The 25698-nt window shown below is 40.5% G+C and overlaps 1 protein-coding gene across 3 annotated transcripts in view; it reads right to left on the reverse strand.

Moving 5' to 3' along the window:
• Positions 1-25698, reverse strand: part of BNC1 (basonuclin zinc finger protein 1) — a 173329-nt gene that overhangs the window by 18604 nt on the left and 129027 nt on the right. Inside the window, exon 1 of one of the 3 annotated variants that reach the window (XM_075858067.1) lies at positions 6721-6772. The exons of the other annotated variants lie outside the window; for them this stretch is intronic. The gene's annotated coding sequence lies outside the window, so the exon portion shown is untranslated. Of the gene's footprint in view, positions 1-6720; positions 6773-25698 lie in introns of those variants that run through there. 3 annotated transcript variants of the gene reach the window in all.

The following is a 25698-nucleotide window of genomic DNA, read 5'->3' on the forward strand; positions in this document are numbered from 1 at the left end:
TTGATTGGATCAGCCAAGAGTACATGTTATTTTAATGGCGAGAGGTGTAGAGGCCACTACCAGACACCTCAGGCAGCTTTTATTCCTCCGGAGAACAAAGAATCGGGCACATTTTTAATCCAGCATGACCCATCTTTCTTTCCTTGTTTGGAAGACATCAGGGAACGGTTTGGTTACCTCCTATATATTATGCTATGTTTACACGGTTTGTGGAGCATAGCCCTGATGTATACATCTCTTTGTCTTCGAGTTGCATCCGACGCCCACTGACACTCCATGTAAAAAATGTCCCTGTGTTACATATCATTTTTCTGTTTTTTTTTTCTGCAGAATCCCCTGTATTGAAAGTGTAGTCGACTATGCTTTTCAATACAGTAAACCAAAAAATATGGCGATGCATACGCATATAGAAATTACTTTGCCATAGACCAGGCCCATCATAGGCTATAGACATGTTTAACATATACCCCATGCAAACATAGATAAATCGTCTGATTTTGACAATCCTCTGTTAACGTTTAGGCTGGAGGAATAGGCAAGCCCACATTTACTAATAATGGTATATTGCACAGTAAATGTAAAGAGAGCAGTGGGCAATGCTTGCACCAAAATGTTATAAAAAGGTGAATCTCTTAATAAAATTTGCCACTTTTTGAAGTCAGCAGATATATAAAAAATAAAAAAAGTTTTGCCTGTCAATGAGCAGATGTAGATTTGTGCCATTTCTCCTCCTTCCATTTAATATATTTGGCTTATACTACGTATATTCCTTGGAGACCACGACTACATTTTAAATAGGGCTAATTTTATGCCAAAAACTGCTGTAAATACATTGATAAATGTAGGCAGAGACTTCTGCAGTGTAACAGCTTCAAGCACAACTTTTTTTCTCCATGACTTACTTAATGATGTATATGTGCATGAACAGTATGGGTCTACACGCAGATATTTTTTTTTAGCACAACATCTGCAGTCCATAGGAGTACATTGAGTAGTGTGAAGTTCACATGACAGACATACATGAGAGGAAAAGTGGTGCACTAGTTCTACGACTGAAACGGTTGCCTGACAGTTGCTATTGAAGTTGAAGTCTCTGTAAGGGTCCAATCAGATGTTGCCGTTGAGGTGCGCTGAAAAATCGCATAGGAAAAAACTCATCTGATAACTGCATGCATTTTTAGCACGACTCGTTGCCTTTTTTACCTCAACGGCATTGAAAAATGCACCTCAACGAACGTCTGAATGGACCCTTATGCGGTGATAGATATACCTTTCTCCTAAATGTTACTACAGTTTTTGATTGACAGTAGTCTGAGTATTTGATTTCTAATATGGTCTAGCATCTGTGTGACCATGCATAGTGACATGCATCATAAAATATGCAAAAGTACACTACAGGAACCATTACAAAATGGAATACAATAATCCAAGACGTGCCACCTGGATATAAAACTGTAATAATTAAAAAGGAAAATTCTGAATAACATGATTCAAAGCCCATGAGATGAGGGTAAAACACTAGTGTGTAATCATTCTGTGTGGCATTCCACATTGCTGCCACCGGTGACACTACTGGCAGACTGACATTACTAAAGGGGCAGATTTATCAATGATGTTGCAGGGACAGGTTATAGTGCTGTGTAAAAAGTGTTATTCGTTGAGTGACGGTATCCGAGGTCTGTCTTTAAATGGTTAAATGATAAATGTTACCAACACTAAAGACAATCATAAAAAAGGCTCAAGCTTTCCTTCAGGTCCAACCTGCCATTCTTAGATTCTATTGAATGGTAAAGTTAAAGAGAGTCATAGGGTATGTTCACATGAACAGTTTTGTTACCGCATTGGCTGCTGTTGTAATTTACTGCCAGAGAATAAATTATATTGATTTGACCACAGCAGAATAGTGTTTACATGCATGTTTATGCCCTTTTCCACGATCGTGGCAGTGGTACAGACTACTGCTATGTATGAACCTACCCTAAGCTGTTAAAATATCACAAGCCAATTGTGACCATTTTCATACTCCAAGACCTCCTTCACACACAGCTCTTTTTCTGTCAATTTAAACTACACCAAAACACTTCTACAAATGGCACCAAATGAAAAACGCCAGATGATTTTTTTACTGCCGCTTTTGAAGTCCTATAAAAAAGCCTATGGGGAAAAAAAGCAAAAACACCATACCCAGAACATGCAGTGTTTGAAAAAAACAAACAAACACACTATTGACCCCAAATTTGCCTCAATAACACAATATACAAACCAAAACGCAGTTGTATGTAGTGCATTTTAGATTTTACTACAGACATTTTAATATACCATCTGGCCACATAAAAAAAACCACAACAAAAAAATGCTCAAAACAAATGCCCACAAGCGCAGCACAACGCTGTGTGTGAATCTATCCCTTGTAGCAGCTTTAAAACAAGGCACAGAGTTATAAATCTGTACGCTGTAAAGGCGTAGAGATTATAATTCTGTAATCAGAAATATATTTAATATCAGCCCTAAAGACAGTTCATGAAATTCAACTTTTTTCAGCTACATAGTAAACTAACTGCAAAGAAGACAAAAGATTTGTGGTCATTGATGACTAATGAACAGACAATCACGTGGATCTGGGAACAGAGCAAATATGACTTGTTACAAGTCTCAAGTAACAACATTTGTCTGTAGTCAGGTAACCCCAAAACATTGGTGCAGACAAAATAATGACACAATAAAAGTGATATGGCAGACCATAAAACCCAACTCATACAGGAAAGGATGAGCTCATCATCAGGGCCTGAATCATTTCCACTAGAACTCCTGCAGGGTCATGTAGTAATCCTGAGTACACAGACCGTCATACCACAAGCACCTCCTTGTACAATCCATTTTCTTATTCTCGCCCAAATGGCACACATACAGTCACTTGCCTCAATATATACCATAAATACAATAAAATCCAAAAATGTAAACTCAACTTTAACACACATTGCTAACTGTTTAGTATGTTGTGGTAACATGTCGAGTAAATGTCTGTACTATGATATTCCATATGTCTGTTTATGTGAAACTCGAAGGATGCTGCAGGTTCTCGACTGAATATCCATCCCAGACATCTGAATGGGGTTGTTTCTGCAATATGTGCATGGAATTTTACAAACCCCATTCAGATGTATGAAACGGTCGCAGAAATTTTTGCAACACATCTGCCGCATGTAAACATGCCCTTAAGTGGTCCAGACTCCATAATTAAGTTGCCCTTTGTACTTCGGCTACACTTCACATCCAGGGGACCTGAACCCCGGCATGGACTAGCTCCAGTACAAACGGTCTAGGAGAATAATTTCTGATTCCTCACCTCAGCTAGAGATGCTATGTAGTGTTTCAGAACACGTCTGGTAGCCCACCACAGATCTAATCTACAGGTTGCACATGATTGAGAGGTCTTTTTCAAAACCTAATAATTATATAAGCCACATTCTCTGTACAAGGCAATCTCCAACCATCTTATTACTGTGATCTGAACTACAGGGACAGAAATGGGCATGTCATATTGATTTACTGAAGCCTATTACCGGAAGCAATATAGTATTATACATAGCATTTGTTACCCATTATGAATTAAAAAATTTATTTCATGTCTGCTCACGTTTAAAAGTATGTGTATTTTTATATTGCTCAACTCAAGCCAAATACAGGCAGAATAGCAATGTAATATGAGGTCGATGTGGCACAGGGATGAGGGGTATAATGCCAGTGCATCAGTGAAGTATTGTACAACGTCATTTGCTTTGCTGCCTAGGAGTTTACTGCACTGTGCCACCGTTACCTAACCTACTTCCATTCAATAAACTTTCAATAGTTCTACTGACCTATCAATCATACAGAATCATCAAGCAGCTGTTAGGATCATTTATGTACATTTCGCTCTCCAGTCATTGTCACACATTAAAGCAAAATAACAGCCAACACCACAGACAAAACCGGCAATTGGCACAATAGTAGAACACCTATTTTAATAATGAATTACTGTATGTAGAATTCTCCCGAGTTCCCCCCACTGTGGTTATGGAGTCTAAGTCCCTACAAGCATTTAGCCATCACTATAAATTGTCACAAAATGACAAACTCAACTCTGCTGCATTTAACATATAATCTGTATTTAAAACAGCACCGTTATCTGGTTGTTTTATTTCTTTAACATCCCCCCCTCTCCCCCAAACTGAAGGGAAGATCTTTTTGCAATATGTATGAAGCACTGAATCTATCAGACATGATAGAAGTCACTGAGTTAACACCTCCAAAGTGCAGTGCACTGGGAAGATGCATATAGACAAAAACACCTGAATAAAACAAAAAAACAAGCATCACATTTTGGCAACCTCCAGACCACAGTAGAAGGGTTAATTGGCCTTTGGCTGCAATTGAAAGTAAGCTCTTAAGATCTTTCAAAGATCATACTCTGTCATACGAGAAGAGGTAGCTTCGAATACCAGTAGAGATGCTTGGTCACACATAGACTTCAGGCCACATAAAGAAGAATTGACAGAGCCTGTCAATTAGCAATGCTGCGTTTCTTGCGGATGCCTGTACGGTTAACTGCTCATCCATCACATGATCACCGCTTGTCGGATCATTGTTGTTACCTGGTGTCTAAACACGAGACAATTAGGCCCATGCATCATTAAATCCTGTAAGAAAATATCAATATCTACAAAGATTTAATGGTCTTGTTTGCAAGGCGCATAAAGATCTTAAAGTCATGCCTGAGGTGTCATACTTTACATGATTATTTTATCATCTGTATTAATCTGCAAATTGCAAACATACACAGCGGAATTTGCTGGTAATAGGTTACGCAATATAGGTTTTAATGTTTGCAGAAGAGCCATAAAACATAACCTGCTGAAAGCTCTTCTATATAACTTAGCACTTGTCCAGATAGCTGTCAGATTTCCTGTATGGAAGAAAATCAAATGTTTCTTCTAAAAAAAAAACTTCAGTTTAGAGGGGAATGGTCACTTCAGTGCTAAAGTTACAAAACTATTAACTCCAGAACAAAAATTTAAGATCAGGCACCTAGGGGAGCTAGTTAGGATTAACAGAACTGCGCCACTATGCCACAAATCATACATGGGCATTGTACAGAGAATAACATACATGCGGAGACCTCGTGTGAGAAAGCATGTGAACGTCAACATCAGGAAAAGAAAGGGACTTATATAAGCAGTAGGCATGTTTAGGGAACCTGACTAGGTTATGACATTCTAATGCTATGGAAGAAAAAAAATAAAAAAACGTAGGCAATTTTAAAGATTCTCAGACAGACATGAACAGATAGAAAAAAAAAACAAAACACTATTATCTACTCCAGTCTGTAAAAAACCCAGGAGTTGAGACATTGGCAGCTCAATAGTAAGAAAAGAGGAGCAGTAGAGAAGAACATGTTTCTACACTGCCTTTGAGAAAGTTTGGCTTCCAGCTATGCACTGATTAATATCAGATCTCCTCCTTTACTTGCCTCTTGACAATCGTGTCACATCTGGCTGACAAATCCTTACAAGCTTATCCAAACCTAGGCAGCCCAGATCATGCTCCAGGACTCGCTAGAAGGAAGCGGTAACACCAGCCCTGTACTGATGTGCCATCATGAAACTAATGAAGCTGACTTCACTTGTAGACTGCAGAAACACGAAGCAGCACAACATGCCTGGAGGTCCTTGCAACATAGATGTTAGCTCACCCAAAAGATACAAACAACAATAAGCTTTCCACTTCAAGAAGCCAAAAGAGCTACATGATTCCAGGCTGTGCAGGAGAGCCTTGTAAAAGGAGATAATCACAGATTCACAGAAGAGCAGAAAGACACCTCGGCGCAGGCGAAACAGGAGAGTTTGTCTCTAGATTGCACTTTCCATCTCCAGCATTACGTCAAACTAAGAAAATGGGCTGGGCACACCTATCTTAATGGATCCTGCATAGTTAAAGCCATCTATCAGGGTATTGATTGTTCTGGACCAAGTTCACTGGAAAGATTGGTTTCCTATCCACAACTACAGGAAAAGCTTAACATAAAAAAAAGAGAGGGAAAAAGAAAATAATCTCAGCAAGCTTTAAAAATGTATAAAGTGCACTTGTAAGGGGCATATATTTAGACCATTAAGTGTTACGACAATGGAGTGCACTGAAACTATTCAGTGGCATTAGGACTGATTAAAACAGAGCCCACACTGTATCATCCTCATCATCTTCATCATCACCACCACAGTGCTTTCAATGCAAAGGGACTACAGGACTAAGTGTGCTCTGAGGGAGGACAAGAGGACAATAGCACTCTCCAATAAAAGGCTAAGATTGTATGCATAATTTACAGACGCTGATCACCGGCCACTAATAACACTAAGAACAACTATAGGAAAATTGGTTTTACTGCCTGCTCTAAAGAGCATTTCTGCATCATAATAAGGACATTAATGCACTTGCTTAAAGCACTTTGTACAAAACTCCTTTAAAAGTTACATTGTCACTTATCAGCATTAGTGAATGCGGGGCGAAAAGAATTCAGACACAATTACACAATAAAAAGTTACGTCATATGCTGCTTACTGCGCAGAATATATGGTTTTAAGACATTGATGACAATTACATTATTAGTCACTATTTAAAAAAATGCAACAATATTATTTATTACACACATACAAAACAAAATATATATAAAAAAAGTTCCCTTACTTTGTCCATTGCTAGTAAGAGATCATGTCCCCGGCTGTTCCTCATTCCCTCAATGAGTACTCCAGCTATGTACTTTAAGCGCACTCCTGTCTGTACAAGTACTAAAACAGAACATCACACGCCTTCTTAGCCTTGTCTGAATATGAGCACCTCAAGGTCTGATGAATACTAAGACTGTGCACAGGGGAGTGGAATGAGATCCTCCCACTTGGTGATCTGTTGGCCCTCCAAGTTTGTGTCTGCCTCGCTCACCTCTGCAGCACGCTCTCACCTCAGTGCCCTGGTGCGCTCTGTTCCAGCATGCTCTCAGAGTCACAGGGCAGTCCCCTCACAGCTGGCTTGAAGAGGGCATGACACTCATCTTTCACAGAGATTTGATCAAAAGGAATCACAGAGGCTTGAGGCACTCCTGATGCAGTCTAAGGAGATTCTACCTCAGTTCAGGCAGCCTAAGTAATGCATTAAATCAATGCAGCTGACCTAAGGCCACTTACAGTTTTTTTTTCTGAAAACAGAACTATCTGTGTATAAACCACCAGGCTTATTTCAGATTGGAATTACTTGTTCGAACCAGTGACCTAACCCCATCTAAACTAACTCCCCAAACTAAAAATGTGTTCACCAGTTTTCTGAAATCTTACAATAAAACGTGGAAGAGAACCAGACTTTCAGGAATGCCAAGCATTTAACACATAGATTTGTAAATACTGCAAAGAATTTGAATACAATTTTTACAAAATTCTATTGATCAGAACAAAAAAGTCATTATGATGAGTTTCTGCTAAAGCAACACATTAACAAAACGTTGTCAGATACTGTTGATGCCGAATTAACAGAATTTCTGTACGTCTAATAGATACATTGATTTAATGGGGTTATAAAAATACCAACAGCATACGATAAGTCAAGAGAAAAAATGTGTATTCCCTCACCTGTGACTTTCCGGTCTTGACCTATATCACATTTTAATATTCCATTAACTTACCTGTCACCAGAGCCACCCATGAAATGTAAAGCATGCACAGCTGGGAAGATTTTCTTTTTTCAAAGAAAAGAAAAAAAAAACAGCACAATGTATATATACACGTTTTACTCCTAAATAGTGTCTTAGCGCTGGGTGCCATGATTAATAAAAAATTTAGTCATGTATTTCATTTTATAAAAGTGGAGTAAAAAGAGGGTGTTGCTTACTGCTTTATAAAATGCAACTTCAAAAAAGAAAAAAAGCCGCAAATGAGAAAAAAAGAAAAGAAAAGTTGCATCTCTACTCTACACAGGCCCTGGAAGTAGAAAAAGTAATTTTAACCAGTGAAAAAAGTTAATAGCAATGATGTAGGTTCTGACAGATTTTTCAAATAGGACCCATGAAGCCATAAATTTGGCACAACAAATGCCAATACATTATTCGAACTTCATACCACTTACATTTTATGAACAGCCTTTTTTTTTTTTATATATATAAAATTTCATTTTATTTTAATCTTGAATGAATACATAGTCTTTGTTTTCTAGGAGCTGCTGATTAGTTACAATAGACAGAAGTAGGATTTCTAGCAAGGATTGTAAGTTTACGTCTAAGAGATGATCAGTAAATTGGCTTCTATAGGTAACCATGAACGATCAGGTCTCCTTAGGTGATGTCCCACAAAGATACATGCCCTGCACGGAACATGTCAGGGAGACCTGTTCTTTCCATGCTCTGTATTGGCACAGCTGCAGTAAGCCCAGTCCTACAGAAAGCCAGATTCTCTGAAAGAAATATTATTTGACAGGTTAACTACGAGTTTTATAAGGTTTTTGAAACGTTTTCAGTGGCTTTTTTTATGCACTTTTTACCCAAAACCACTGTGGCCAGATGTAAGTGTAAAGTCTATAGTGAAATATAAAATTCTATATACACCGCATTTTAGTTTTTGTCATTTTTGTAGTATTTGTGGAATCAGGCGTGTTTTTAACAAAATGCAGCATGCTCTCGGCATGGTGTTTTTCATTATTGGCTTCTCTATAGAATTTCATAAAATGACAGAAAAAAAACACCTTTACACAATTACAAACAATTGAAACCCATGGTATTTTTTACATGCATTTTAAAACGCTGAAAAATAAAGTACGTCTGAAGCAGGCCTAAAAGTAGTGTCGTGATTTTAAGCCCATTTTACTATTCATTATATTAGGACAGGCCAGGAAGAATCAAGCATAAAGAAGACATCACAGATCCTAAACCTGTAATTCATCTGAATCATTTTGTTTTCAGTGTGGTCACTTTTAATCTGAAAGTAAGCAGACTTTACGAAGACTTCATCACAAGGAGCCCGATAAGGTTCCACATGAAAATGTAAAGCACCTGTGAGAACAATTCAAATTTCACAGTGCACTGTCCAACATTCCCAAGAAATGTACTCTGGAAACCCAACCTTCCTCTGATTTCACATTGTTGCTTAGAAAGCCTAAATGTTAAAAGCGAATCAATTTTCTGTGCTCTGGTTCTTACAAAAAGAACTGATACCAGTTTCTCTCCAAAACAGCCAAAATCAATTGGACCAAACTTTGAAACTTATAAACTTACACACACACACACACACACACACACACACACACGCTCCTTCCATCACTATCAGAGTTGCACTCTTTGGGGAGACTTCTAATTAGTGGGGTCATTTCAGTTGCCACCTAACAGGTGCATGAAGTCAAGCAGTCATGAATTCTCCATACATAAACAAGAGTTTTAGAGTTGAACTGGTGAACTCCACTGTAAGGTGGAAGTGAAGGAACACAAGCCCACAGAGTCGGCCAAAACGCATAGCAGAAGTAGTGCGTCTTCAATTGCAACAAATCACTCAAGTACCTCTGGAAGAAACATTTGTACAAAAATGGTTTGTTGGGAGTTTCATATAAAAAGTTTGGTTGTGGAAGAATAATGGACTCGGGCTGATTTACATGTCCTGGTCTAGGGTCTTTATTTCTAGCAATTGGAAACTATAATGAGAAAGAATACAATAAAATTCTAGAGCATTATGTTCTTCCATCCTTGTGGCAATAGCTTTGGGAAACTGGTTTCAGAACAACAATGACCTCACGCACAAAGAGCTCCATAAAAATGGTTTTACAAATTGAACATGAAAAAAATGTGATTGGCTTGCACAGGGCCCTGACTTCACCTGCATCAAAAATCTTTGGGATGAATTGGAATGCCAACTCTGAGCTTTTAATGCCCAACATCAGGGCCTGACCTCTACCAGAATGGAGGAAAGTCTCCACATCCATGTTCTAAAATCTATTGGAAAGACTTCCTAGAAGAGTAGAGGTTGTTGCAGCAGCAAAGGCGGAGACAACTTTATATTAATGTTTTTGAAATTAGATATTCAACAAGCACACGTGATTATCTTGTGTCTATGATTTAATTTATGTTCGAAAATGGTGGTGTATGTAAGATGTTACATCCACGGCCGCGTACCGTCGGGATTACTCAGCCCTCGACAGCTGCAGCCATGGACTTGCAAGTGCTGGTCCCCATCTCCTCCCCAGGAGACGCCAGCGCTCACTTCTGCTCCATTCTGCTGTGTCCCGTAGGGTGTGCGTGCATGCTCGCTCGCGGCCTTAAAGGGTAAGTGCGAGCACATGTAAATCATCAGTAATTAGCCCATGATCACCCTTGACTATAAGAAGGGCTCTGCCCATTTACTCCTTGCCTGAGTGTTGCTCGTATTCCTCTGTTAGTCTTGCAAATGGTCCTTTAGTGTTATGCTGTTCCCATGCCCTGCATCCCGAGTTCTGCCATCGGCCACGTATGCTGTGTTTCGCCAAGTCTGGTGTCATCGGTCTCGTCTGCATCACCTGCCGTCAAGATCCCATCTGCGCCTGCCGTTGCTACGGTCTGGACTATCACAGGTACCCCTGTGCTTGGAAAATAAATATATATCTAGTTTTGCCAGCTGCCATCCTGCTACGGCGGTGCGGCCGAGCATTGTAACACATGAATGTATGAGAACGGGCCTGCGGCTGTGTAATACAGCTATCGCCCCGCTCCTGAGTCCTGACAAGTGCGCGCTGTCAGGATGATGTTATGCAGCCAGCGCTGCACTAATGAGCGGCGGCAATGAAGATAGAACATAGCGGGCGCAATGCAACACACCCTCATGTTCTGTCTTCAGTGCATGAACCGCCGCTCATTAGTGCAGTGCCGGCCGCATCACCTCATGCTGACCACGCACGCACTTAATGTCAGGAGCGGGGTAATGGCTGTATTGCACAGCCGCAGCCCTGCTCTATAACGGCGGAGATCAGAGAAACCGCTCATCTCGACCGTTATTCCCCTGAATGCTGCGATCAAAGAGGACGGCAGCATTCAAGAGGAAGTGAGAAGGGGGGATGCCCCTTGGATCGAATCACAGGAATCCCTGAGACGCGACTGAGTGACATACCATATATGGGCAGACAGCCCAGGGTCAATTGAAGACCCCAGGGCTGTCCTACCATATTTCCTGTTAGGGCATACTGAGGTATGTTACAACTGCCTGTGTACTATCAGTACACAGGCTAATGTACTGGCATATAGATATATACCAGTACATTACTATCAGTGTATAGATATATGCCAGTATATTAAAGTTTAAAAATAAAGTAAAAAACATAAAGTAATATTAAATTAAAAAAAATACACAGGAACCTTTTTTACAATAAACATTAAAATAAGTCTCAATACATACAATATTCACATATTGGGTATTGGCGGGGCCGTAATAACCTTCACAACAATTTTTTTGCGTCATTTATGATGTGTACGCTGTAAAAAAATAAAATAAAAGCTGCTTTCTTTCACTTAGGCCGGATCCACACGAGTGTGTGCGTTTTGCGCGCGCAAAAACCGCTGCGTTTTGCGCGCATTGCAGTTCCGTGTGTCATCAGTGAATGGTGCGTGGCTGCATGATTTTCATTCATATGCCATCCTTATGACACTCGGTTTTGATGTATAGAAAAAGAAATGAAAGAAGTGCTTTTATTTCCTTCATTTCTTTATCTACTGTTGCGCGAATCACGACTGTTGCGCGACTTCAATGGGTGTGTGATGCGCGAAAAACGGCCAAGTATAGGACATGTCTAGAGTTTTACGCAGCGGATGTACGCTGTCTGGACGGCCCCATTGACTAACATAGGTCCGTGAGACGCGCGTGAAAGTGAGGCACGAGGTGTGATGAACTTAACCTCCATGTGCCTCACATTATTAGTAATTAACCCCATGTACCTTACACATTAACCCATTATGACTGAGAAACATGATGGGATTAATTACTATCAATGTCAGGCACATTCAAAATGTATCACACCTCACGCCTCACATCAGAAAATGGAAGAACTTTTTTTTTTTTTTATTACTGTTGGCATAGTATCGTTTTTGCCTCCGTCAAACCCTTTTTTTTTTATTTATTTTTTTTTTTTTAGTCCTATGGCGAAGCCCAGGGGAAAAAAATGCCATACCTAGAGAGTGGCATTTTTTTTTCCTTTTAATGCAGCATTGAGCCCAAAAACACTACAAAAGACGCCACAAACAAAACACTACATTTTTCATAGTTCCATATAGACTTCTAAGCAACATCTGGCTGAAGCGGTTTTAGGCAGAAAAAAAATGTGAAAAAGAACGCCACAAAAAAACACCACAGAAAACGCAAATAAACAGTGTGTGTGATATAGATATTATTTTGGGCATTGGGGATAGTTTGTTAGGGCTCATTCAGACAAGCATAATATTCGTCCATGTGCTGTGTGTTGAAATAACTCACAGCACACGGAGCCATTCATTTCAATGGGGCTATTCAGACACGCGTGAGTTTCCATGCAGCGAGTGTCCGTTGTGTAAAACTCACTGCATGTCCTATATTGGTGCGTTTTTGCGCACCTAGTCACCAATTGAAGTCTATGGGTGCATGAAAACCTATAGAAACGACATCCGTGTGCTCAGTTTCATAAATCAATTACATAGAAAAGCAGAGAAATAAATAAAAATAAAAAAGTGCTTGCACGGATGTGAAAAACGCAAGCCACACACAAAGCACAGTGATGGCAATACGCAACGCACACAGACATGAATTGTAGGAAAAACGCTGCGTTTTTTACGCATGCAAATCGGACACGCTCGTCTAAATGTAGCCTTAGTGTTTTAAGATACCGTAATGTCTAAATGGACCTTGATGCTTTCAGTTAAATGTTGGGCCTTCAATGCTGATCTTTGGATACATACATTTTTCTGTATAGACAACAAACACACAATAAACTTGATAATGAATGCCTAGGCCACGGACAAAACAAAACAGAAAAACACTGCCACCCCTGCAGCCGTAATCTATAGTGATTGGGGACCTAATGTTATCATAGAACATATGGAATCCATTTAATTACTACAAAACAGGGTCATTAGAAAAGTCGGCCATAAGTAAATTTCCATTAGTTTGTAGGTAATGAAAAAAACAACACATACATACAAGAGAAAGAACTCTACTTTGACCTTGGCTTCACACATCCCAGTGTCACTCCATAGTTCTTAAAATTACCATAGCCATGAACTAAGGACAGGCATTAGAAGGTGGTAAACACAGTCTGTTTTAGGAAAGGTAAACAGAGACAAAAATCTTTACTTTGAGTGAGCTGATAATAGCCCAGGAGAGCAGCAGAAAGCCCCACTTAATACCCTTTAAAATAAGGTCATGACAGGGTTGCATGTCTCGTACACTGGTAGTGCTGCTTTAACATCAGACGGTCATACTAGTATTGTGAGCCATTCAAGGGATTTATGGGGCACTTTAGTGTTGCTGAAGGCTATGAAAATTAAAGGGTACAAGTGAGAGTCAGATTACAGCCTACAGACACATACTTTTATGAAAAATTGGCTAGAAACATTCCTTCATTTTAAAAGGACATCATTTAGTCGGCAGAGTCAATTTGGCAACTAATCTGGATTTGCATACTGTATATCACTGCAAAGACATCAGTGTCATATGGAAAGGGGCTTTTCCCATTTTAGGTAAATAAAGCATAAATTATATACCTTGCATTTCAGTTCCTGGTCATTTTCAAGACCTCAGCTTGCGGTCAGTGAATGAATACATGGTTTACATTCGGAGGTGTTCTGAACATATCTGGTTTACACAGCTAATGGGTTCTCACACGTAGCCGAATTGCTGTGTATTTTCCGTCTGGAATTGCGGATGGAAAATACGCAGCAGAATAGAGTAGCAGCAAGGTGGTTGAGATTTAACAAATCTCATCCACACACTGCGTAAAATTTCTGAGCAGAAATTAACCTGCAGTGCGTATTATTCGTACCGCAGCAGGTCAATTGCTGCTGCGGAAAGTGGACTGAATTGGTGCATTTTTCAGAGGCGATGTCACTATCTCCCAGCATTGAGAAAAACGCAGCAAAATACGCACCATTATCTGGAGTAAAAAACATTTCAAACAGAGTATTTTTTCCCACTACGGTAAGTGATGGCATATCGCTGTGGGTCTGACTGCTGGGACCTCCACCATTTCTTTTAATGAATGGCCTATCGCACTAGCTTAAAGAGGCTCTGCCACCAGATTATCAAATCCCTATCTCCTATTGAATGTGATGGGCGCTGCAATGTAGATAACAGCAACATTTTTTTTTTGTTTTTTTTTAAACTATCATTTTTGCCCACGTCACGCTGTATCTGCTGTGAAAGAAGCTGGGTGGGAACGATGAAAAGTGTACGATGCCGATATGTCAGCGTCATACACTTCTATTCACAATGCCCAGTTGGTAAAAACACAATACACGCCCAGTTGGTAAAACGAGAAAACACGCCCAGTTGTCCATTGAAAAGCTCATTTGCATAAATATAAAATTGCTCATAACTTGGGCAAAAATGATCGTTTTTAAAACAAAACAAAACATTGCTGCTATCTACATTGCAGCGCCGATCACATTCAATAGGAGATAGGGATTTGATAATCTGGTGACAGAGCCTCTTTAAAGCTGTGGTTACTGCACAGTATTTCTCTGCACAGCGATGCTCCCACTGTGCATTGAACTGCAACACAGCACTACTCAACTGAATGGGGCTGTGTTGAAATTCCATGCACAGGGGATGGCAAGGAGTGGTGCTGTCCTCGAGAAAAGCTGAAGGGACCTCCGTACCTTTATTCTCCGGAACTGAAGTAGGATTCACACCGTTCACGAATGTTATGGCATATCCTAGCAATCTGCCATAAAATGACAAGATCCTTAAGGCCCTTTTACACCGGCCGATAATCGGCCGTTGCAGCAAGCGCCGATCAACGAGACATCGTTGATCGGCGCTCTTTTGCGCCCGTCACACAGAGCGATGGATGGGGACGAGCGGTCGTTACTCCGATTGCTCGTCCCCATACATTATTATGTTGGCAGCGTGTCTCCCTTTTTAACCACTTCATAACTGGAGGCTTTACCTCCCTGACCAGGCACATTTTCAAGTTTTAGCCATGCGCCAATTTAAAAGCGAATTGTTTTTCTATTACTCTTCCAACCTACGTGTTTTTACAAAACATGTTGGGCTTCCATATTTTGTCAAAATATGTGTACATTTCATACACACTGGGCGCAACGCGGAGCTAACAACGAACGGTGCGCAAATTGGCTTTTGGAGAGCAAATTTTCCAAAGCTGGTTCCAAAGCAATCTTTGTGTATGCGACCAGTGTCGCGGCCAAAGTCACTGTGTAGCCCCAGCCTAGGGCCCCCTGCACACGGCCATGCCTGTAATCACGGCCGGTGATTACAGACACGGCCGGCCGAGGACACTCATTTGCGGTCCATAAAATCAGGAGCATGGTCCGTAAAATCAAAAATAGGACGTCCTTTTTTGCGTGTCATTTCTACGGGCCGAACAACTTCCCGTATGGGAAGGCGTCCGTGGGCTATAGAAATGAATGGGTCCGTACTCTAATTACGTTCAGTAATTGCGGATCAAAATTACGGCCGTGTTCATGGGGCTTAAAACTGTATATAATATATATATATTAATAACCTTTATTTGTATAACAAATAAATTTGCAACCTAGATTTGAGATGGATAGATAGATATGAGATAGATCTAATATCTATCTCATATATATTAATATATAGTATAGTTCTAGGCTGGGGCTACACAACGACTTTGGCCACGACACAGGTCCCATGGCCAATAATTGCTTTGTCCGGTAAAATTAGTGCGACCACATTCACTTTGATTACTTGCCATGTACATAGTGATCTTTGGCCGCGTGACTGTAGTGTCCAAAGTCGCCGCGTCGCCCCAGCCTAAAACTATACTATATATCAATATATATTAGACAGACAGACAGACAGACAGAGGAAAAAAAAAAAGTGTGTGTGTTTTATTACTATTATTATTCTCCCTCCCTGACAACCTGCCAGGAGAGGGGGAAGTTCCGGGGAGAGGGGGTGCCGCGAGAGGAGGGGCGGGGATGGCGCGAGTATGGGGAAGCGCCGCCAGTATTGTGATCAGTGACAGGTTGTCACAATGATCACATGCCCAGAGACCACGCTGATTGGTCTCTGGGCAGAGCTCTGTGATATCAGATAAACCAAGCTTGAGAAAAGTTGTCTTAACCCCTTAATGACCAGCCTATTTTAGACCTTAATGACCAAGCTATTTTTTACGTTTTTCAATCGTCGCATTCCAAGAGCTATAACATTTTTATTTTTGCGTTTACATAGCGGTATAAGGTCTTGTTTTTTGCGAGACGAGTTGTATTTTTTAATAGCACCATTTTGAGGTACATATTATTTATTGATTAACTTTTATTAACTTTTTTTGGGGGGGGGGGGGAAGAGAAAAAAATCTGAAATTTCGCCACTCTTTTTTGCGTCCTAAATCTACGCCGTTTACCGTGTGGTATAAATAACACAATAACTTTATTCAGCGGGTTGTCACGATTGTAACGATACCAAATTTGTATAGTTTTTGTATGTTTTACTACTTTTACACAGTAAAAACGCTTTTTTTTCAAAATTATTTGTTTTTGTGTCTCCATATTTGAAGAGCCGTAACGTTTTTATTTTTTTGCCGATGCGGTTGTATGAGGGCTTTTTTTTTGCGGGAAGACTTGTAGTTTTTATTGGTACCGTTTTGGAGTAGATGCAACTTTTTGATCACTTTTTAATCACATTTTTTTAAAGTCAGGATTCACAGAAAACAGCAATTTTCCGTCGTTTTTTATATAATTTTTTACGGTGTTCACCGTGCGGGTTAAGTAATGCAATAGCTTTATAGTCGGGGTCGTTACGGACGCAGCGATACCAAATATGTGTAACTTCTTTACTTTATTTAGTTTTTTTTAATAGTAAAGCAGTTTGTAAGGGGAAAAAGTGGGTTTTTCATTTTTTTTTTAATTAACTTTATTAAACTTTTTTTTTTACTTTTTTACTAGTCCCACTAGGGGACTTTAACCCCTTAGTGACCAGCCCATTTTAGGCCTTAATGACCAAGCTATTTTATTCGTTTTTCTATAGTCGCATTCAAAGAGCTATAACGTTTTTATTTTTTCGTCTACATAGCTGTATGAGGACTTGTTTTTTGCAGGATTAGTTGTGCTTTTTAATAGCACCATTTTTGGGTACATATAATTTTTATATTAACTTTTCTTAACCTTTTTGGGGAGGGATTATAACAAAAACCTGAAATTCCGCCATTGTTCTATGCGTTTTTAAATTGACGCCGGTCACTGTGCGACGTAATTAACATGTTACCTTTATTCTATGGGTCGGTACGATTACGGCGATACCACATATGTGGAGGTTTTTTGATGTTTTACGACTTTTGCACAATAAAAACACTTTTGAACTAAAATTATTTGTTTTTGCATCGTCGCGTTGCAAGAGCCGTAATTTTTTTATTTTTCGATCAATGTAGTGATTTTTTGGGCTTGTTTTCTGCGGGACAAGACGTAGTTTTGAATGGTACTGTTTTGGGACTTATTGATTCATTTTTATTATGACTTTTTTGGGGGGCAATGGAAAAAAATTGCAATTTCGCCATGGTTTTTTGCGTTTTTTTTTTACGGTGTTCACCTTGCGGTTTAAATGACATATTAACTTTATTAATGGAGTCATTACGGTCGCGGCGATACCACATATGTGTAGTTTTTTTTTTTTTTTTTACACTTTTACTAAATAAAATCACTTTTTATGGAAAAAAATGGTTTTATTTATTTTTTTACTGTACTTTTTATTAATAATCTTTATTTCACTTTGATGACTTATTTTATTAGTCCCACTAGGGGACTTTACTGTGCGATGTTTCGATCGCTGCTATAATGCTTTGGTATACTTCGTATACCAGAGCATTATTGCCTGTCAGTGTAAATCTGACAGGCAATCTGTTAGGACGTGCCTCCGGCGCGTCCTAACAGGCATATGTCCAGGGCAGAGCTGAAGGCTTTTATCAAGCCCCTGGCTGCCATGACACCCCATCGGAGACCCGCGATTGCATTCGCGGGCCGCCGATGGGTGACAGAGGGAGCACACTCCCTTTGTAAACAAAGTTAAATGCCGCGGTCGCTATTGACGCCGGCATTTAACGGGTTAAACGGCCGCGATCGAAGTAAACTTCGATCGCGGGCGTTGGAGCAGGAGCTCAGCTGTCATCAGACAGCAGAGCCCCGGCTCCTGCCTGCACGGGAGACCCGTGCAGGACTTAGACTAGGCGGACGTGAAAAGGCGTCAGCCTAGCCTAAAGCCCATTAGTGACTCACGTGAAAAGGCGTATTGGTGGTCACTAAGGGGTTAATATGCGATTCTGCGATCGCTATTATAATACACTGCAATACTTCTGTATTGCAGTGTATTACTGCCTGTCCGTTTATTAGGCCCCAGGCTGCCATCGGAGACACTGACACTCGGCGATTTTATCGCCGGGTGTTAGTGAGATGAGAGGGAGCTCCCTCCCTCTCTCCGAAACCACTCAGATGCGGTGCTCGCTATTGAGCACCGCATCTGAGGGGTTAAACGGGTGAGATCGATACTGATATCGATCTCACCCGGCAGAGCAGGGACGCTCCCAGCCCTCAGCTGCCTCTAGCAGCTGAGAGAAGGGAGATTTGACAGCTCCCTGCTCTGTTTACTTATTCCGATGCCGCGACGTAAAAAGTCTATGGCATCGGAATAAGGCCCGTTAGTGACCGACGTAAAAACACTATGGGCCGGTCACTAACGGGTTAAACCAAAACGTCGCTCACTTCAGGTGAATAAAGCAACCATTTTTCATCTTCATTGAAGTCCTGGTGCCCTTCCTTTGTCCTATGTTTTTTTTCTACAAATTTGTTGGGGGAAGTGATTCATACTCTGGTAACGTGCACATGGCCTAATATTTAGCCGTGTTGGAGTGCTGTGTTCAATTGTGTTTGGACTGTATATATATATCTGGCAGATATAGAATATTTCAGTATAATTTACTCCAATTTCTGGCGTAATTTCTAGTAAATCTGTCGGCCTATGGGTGGCTAAGGGCCTTTTCACATCTACAGTTGGAGGCTTCGTTAAGGGCATCAGTCAAAGATCCAACCATAAACAACAGTGCAGCATGCTGCTCTATTGTTTCTGGTAAAACTACAGACACCCGGCAGGGTCAATAAAGTCAATGGGTTCAGTCAGACGGCGGTGGTGTCTGCAATGCAATGGAAACACTGCCTCCTGTATTTTCGTTCTCTTCTGACAGAGCAGAACAATGGAAAGACCAACACAGGTGTGAATCAGCCCTTAGCCTCGACACACTTGAAAAGTGGTGAGTGGTGTAAAATAATAATGAAGTAAAAAATGCATGCGCAAAACAGGCGTGTGCCAACATATGTGACTTTTAGGCCAGAAAACGTCTGCAAAATCGCTTACTAAATCTCCCCCAGGGTGTTTTTCAGTGCATTAAAAAAAAAAAATTCAGTCGCCAGATATCGACAATGAAAAGAAAAATGGATTTTCCATTCACACTTTTTGGCGATATTATGGAATGTTATGTTTTTATTTTGTAAATGTTGCAAGTTCTAGGTATTCCTTCTGTGGTAATTGCGCTTTATTCACTTCAATGTAGCGGAAGGGAATTTACAATGCGACAAATTTATTACGTGTATTAGACATATTTTACACCTCACGTGACAGTTTTGAATAGGGTTTCAAAAAAGTGCATGGCTAGGGGGGAGTCGTAAAATGCACCAGATTTATTAATTCTTTTGGTGCAAAATAGAAGTGTAATATATGCCGGCTATGCGGTGTCATAAGGAAGAGAAATATGTCTAACGTAGGATGTTGCAAATTTATCATAGAACGTGTACCACTGTGATTAATTTGGCGCAGTTTCTGCCCGATTAATGTTTTTTCCTGTCTGACTTTAAGAAATGTAATAAATCTCCGACCATGTTGTAGTTCTAATAACTCCACTATGCCTGCTTCCCATGTCTGAACCTAATCTGTAGCAAAACCACTGCTGACACATACGTTGTAGGGTTAATTTTATGTCACCGACAGCGTTAGTCTGGTAAAGAAGAACACTGATTTCAAACAAGCACAGTCTCCAACAACAAAAACAGCTCTGGTACGGATGTTCCCCAGAGGTGTGGCTTTTAATCCATAAATTGCAACACAAGTTTTAACAGGCAAGTCTGGTCTGTCACCAGGAGTTTAGTAATTAACAAAAACGTCTCTTTTCCTAATGGTTTATGAGAGATGCATGTGAAAAAAGCGCCATGCTCTGCTTTGCAAGATATCCATCTACTTGGTGATCCCTTTTCTGTTGCATCCAATTAAAAGAAGCCTATAGGCCAAGAGTACACATAAACATAACATTCCTGAAGTCATGTTTCAACTTCAGTGATGTTTTCAGAAGTGCAGATAGCAGCGTGGACTAGGTAGAAAACAGGAAGATGCACTAATCATGCCAGGGCCGTCTTCAGAAAAACAGAAAATAAACTACTAGAGCAGCAGCATTCAGAATCCTCACGGTTCAATCACAGCTCAATCTCCTTAGATTATTAACCTCTTCACAGGCAGATGCATAAAAATAAACTGCTTTCTTTTTTAAATTTCAATATAATAGATGAAAAGAGACAAAGATTAAATTTACTTACATTTCCTATCTGTATTTCCTTCTTAGAATTTTTATGCATTTCCCGGCTTGGTGAAGTCCTAAAATTAAACATCCTAAAACGTAACCAGATCTACCCAATAGGGGTGTCTTCCCAATGGAAAATATTTTTTCATTCCGTGACCTATACATGCTTCCTCCTCACTGATTACACTGCATTTACAGGCGTGCATGAGGCCTCTACTGTACCTCCATATGCCTTCAATTTCATACAGCAGTTTACAGAATTTATTTCTATAGGATTTAGTTTGAAATAAAAAAAATAATAATATAATATTATTATAATATTAATATTATCAGATGCCTTATGTTTGGATGTATTGTCCCCCTACAAACATTGCATTGGGGAACATACACTATATGGACACCTACACATTACACCTACAGGAGTTAATGACATGTTCTAAATCCATAGGAATTAATATTAAGTTAGAACCTCCTTTGCAGCTAAAACAGCTTTGATTCTTCTGGGAGACTATCTACAAGACTTTTGAGTACGTCTGTGGGAATTTTGGACCATTCATCCAGAAGAGCATTTGTGAGGTTAGACGCTGATGTTGGACGAAAGGGCCTGGCTCGCAAACTTTGTTCTAACTCAGCCCAAAGGTATTTGATGCAATTGTCCAAAATGTCTTGGTATGCTGAAGCATCAAGATTTCCCTTCACTGGAACTAAGAGGCATAGGCCAAACCCTGAAGAACCACCCCAGGCCGAGGCCAACCCCTGAATACCAAAATCCCTCCCCCACAAAACTTTACAGTTGGCACAATGCAGTCAGGCAACGTTATTTATTTATTTCAGTTACTTATATAGCGCCAAAATATTATGCAGCGAAGTACAGAGGTCCTCTTTTTTACTGTCCCCATTGGGGCTCAAAATCTAAATTCCCTATTGGTATGTTTTTGGGGTGTGGGAGGAAACCGGAGTACCCGGAGGAAACCCACGCAAACACGGGGAGAACATACAAACTCCATGCAGATGTTGTCCTTGGTTGGATTTGAACCCAGGACCTCAGCGCTGCAAGGCAATAGTGCTAACCAATGAGCCACCGTGCTGCCCTACGGTCTCCTGGCATTCGCGAAACCCAAACTCAGACATCAGACTGCCAGATACAGAAGCCAATCCTGCAGAACATGTTTTTACTGCTCTAGAGTCCAAAGGCGGCATGTTTTACACCATTCCATCCGACACTCGGTATGGTGCTTGGTGATGTAAGGCTTACATGCAGCTGTTCGGCCATGGAAACCCATGCCTAGAAGCTCCAGGTGCACAGTTTGTGTGGATATCAATGCCGGAGGTGGTTTGGTACTATTGAGTCAGCAGAGCGTTGGCGACTTTTATGCACTATGCCCTCAGTGACCCCGCTCTGTAACTTTATGTGTTCCGAGTGAGCTCTTTAGAACGTCCCATTCTTTCACAAATGTTTATAAAGACGACTGAATGGCTAGGTGCTTGATTTTATACACCTGTGGCAATGGGACTGAATGAAACACCTGAATTCAATGATTAAGACGTGTGTCCCAATACTTTTCTCCATGTAGTGCATCTTTGTACATGAAGCATCTGACAGAGCCTGTACGGCAGCACATGGAGGACGTATGGCGCGATGCTAAGATGCCATACAGTCTCCATGCACTAGGTCCTGCCGTAAGCATGAACTTTAAGTAAAGTAAGTACATCCAAATATTTAGAAAGGCTCACACTATGATTGCTAAAGTTTAAAAATCATTATGAAAATTGCTCCATTTACAATTACACACCGATTCCATCAAGAGGAAAAAAAAAAAAAAAAAGACAAAAATGCTATTCATAAAATAAAAAGGCTGTGATCTTAAAAGAAAATGACCTAGCTTTTCAGCATCTGCACAGAGCAGGATGATCACCTCTTGGGTTAAAAGATGATAAGAAATTGCAAATCTGAAAGTGCTCCTTTCTACACAATTACTCTTTCTATTATTACTATACAAGGTATGGACCATGTACAGTATATTTCATAGTTAGCATAGGTCACTTTAATATAATACATCTAGACATACAATTTCTTAGAGAAATGAAAACAAGAAATTCACCGAAAACTTTTATTGTATAGCCACAGCTGTAATTAAAATGCCTTAGTATGGTTGACCCACTTAAAAAGGTGGTAATCCATTCAGTAAGAGACTTGTTATAGTAGCAAATATGTGATGTGGCCGGTACTAAACGTTATGTAGGTTGAATTTGCTGTAGGAATGTTCACTCATCAACATCTTCAACAGGACTGTCAAGGTCAAAGAGGTTTAGAGTAGACAGACCATTTAATGGAATTAATGGAATAATGTTTACAAAGAAAGTTCTATAAATCTCCAAGGACAGTGATGCTGTCTATTGGCAAATCGGTCTTAGTATTTTCTGGGGCATAAGGATTGCATGTCATGTCATGTCAAAAAGGCATAGACTAAATCACAAAAAGGTGAATTTAAAAGTAATACGTAAAGTTAGGTTTATGAGTCTAGAAGCTGCACATAGATGAGGAGATTTGCAAGAAACTACTGCTACAGCTGAAATGTGCCGAACTTCCCAAAGTAGCCATGCAGGGTAACAGTACAGAAGGGTCCACCTGGATGCCATCAGTCTCAGCCAAGTAAACAATACTGACACCAGATTTAGCTTGCTGACCAGTGCAGGTTAGGAAGGGTCAATGAGACATAAGGGTGACCAAACTGTGCCTGAAGCAATAGATGATCTGGAAGTCATCACAGTAACTCGGACAGAAATTCATCTTTCTTCTGCATCCTTTACAGGAATTTTGTACTTCCAACATCCAATATGGAAGTTATTGGAAATCCCTTTACCGAATTTAGGGTGCAGAATAAAAAATAACGAATGTACAATTTTGCAGCAGATTCAATACCAAGTTTCCATCGGGAAATATTGGCAGTCTTCTTGTAGGATAGCAAATGAAAAAAGGCTATTGTGTACACCTATATATTGTCAGCCCAATATCTTCACAACTATTGACTAATAAAATGACAAGGCCACCATCACACGACTGTATTTTGGTAAGTATTTTGCCTCAGCATTTGTAAGCCAAAACTAGGAGTGGGTCTAAAACATCGAAGTAGTGAAAATCTTTCCAGTATGCGTTTTCTAGTTTTGGCTTACAAATACTGAGGCAAAATATGCAAGTGTGAAAGTGTATATCTGAAGCAGTTTTTGAAGCAAAGACCGGAAGAGGAGTTATAAAAAAAAAAAAAAAAAAAAAAAAATAAAAATAAAAAGAATTAGAACCGGTATATGTCTTTTATACTTTCTCTCCCTTTATGATCCGCACCGGGTTTTGGCTTTAATAACCTAAGAAAATTAAATCCTGATCAAAACCTGCTCATGTGCGTGCACCCTAAGAGATGGAGATTTTATGTAAAGAAACAGAGAACAGATTATCATTGTTTATCCTGGATTGATGGAGAGTGTTACAGACACTGGCTGCCTTATCAGATGTGGTCCATCAGGCAGTGCACATTAAAACATTAGCCACATGGCCAGAAATTCTTTGTTCTGTTTAAAACTCATTAAAGCCTTGTTCACGCTGGGCAGAGTTTGTGCTGTTTTCCCTGTGTGAACAAGACTTTAAAAGGGTCCTTTTCGCACTGCTACAAGGCTGCATCTTAAAAGTAAGGGCCCATTCACACGAAAGTGAATAACGACCGTGTGCTACGCACGAAAATCACGTGCAGCACACATGGAAATCACGTTCACGCAGCGAGAGTCCGCTGCGTGAAACTCACTACATGTCCTAGGTTAGTGCGTTTTCACGCACCTACGTGCACATTGAAGTCAATGGGTGCGGGAAAACTACGCACCACACACGGATGCGTGCGTAATTTGCACATCAATTTAATTGAAAATAATTTATTTTTAAAAAAGATGTGCTTTGCGAGTGCGTGAATAGCGCATGACACTCGCAAAGCACACTGATGCATAACGCAAACACACGGTCCAGATTCACGCACGTGATTCTGATACACTCGTGTGAATGTAGCCTTAATCCCCCAAAAAATATCTGTGAATACTGTTATAAGCAGCCTTATAAATTATTGCTGAACTCGTTTTTCACTTCAAGGGTAGGAGAATACTGCTGGTATTTCTGGGTAAAACATTAACCCTAGGCGAACCACAATGCAACTGTACATCCGGGTGGCCAGTGTCTTAGCGCACGAGGACGTATAATTACTGCGCGGTTCCCGCTCTCCCTGACAGCTGACACTCCACGGTTCCCGTTCAGCGGCTCATTTCCTCTGATTTCGGAAATTAACCCCTTAATTGCGGCGATCGATTGCAATCGCCGCATTTAAGGGGTTTCTAGCACATCGGCAGAGCTCACAATAATTTCGGGAGGTTTGCAGATGGCTAGCATGGCAACCGGAGGCCAAGTAATGGCCTACGTGTCTCCCATGTACGGAAGCCTATCAGGACCAGCCTCCTGATAGACTTCCTGTCAGAGTGACAGGAAGTCACTGTCGTTCCCGATGCACATTATTGGCGACAGTGTGCATCGGGAACCGGGAGGTCAGCTGTCCCCGAGAGCGGATACTCCACTGTTGCCGATCAGCGGCACCTCACCGCTGATTTCGGCAATAAACCCCTTAAATGCGGCGCTCGATTGCAATCGGCGCATGTAGGGGTTTTTGTAGCACATCAGCAGCCCCCATGCAATTGTGGGGGTTGTTGATGCTTGTGATTGCATCCTGAGGCCAAACAACGGCCTCCGTGTCTGCCATGTATGAAAGCCTACGAGGACCAGCCTCTGACAGTAAGTCTATGAGGACCAGCCAGAGTGACTGTGACGTCACACTGACAGTTGAAATACATTACACT

Source organism: Rhinoderma darwinii, chromosome 3 (genome assembly GCF_050947455.1).
Source record: "Rhinoderma darwinii isolate aRhiDar2 chromosome 3, aRhiDar2.hap1, whole genome shotgun sequence".
NCBI lineage: Eukaryota > Metazoa > Chordata > Amphibia > Anura > Rhinodermatidae > Rhinoderma > Rhinoderma darwinii.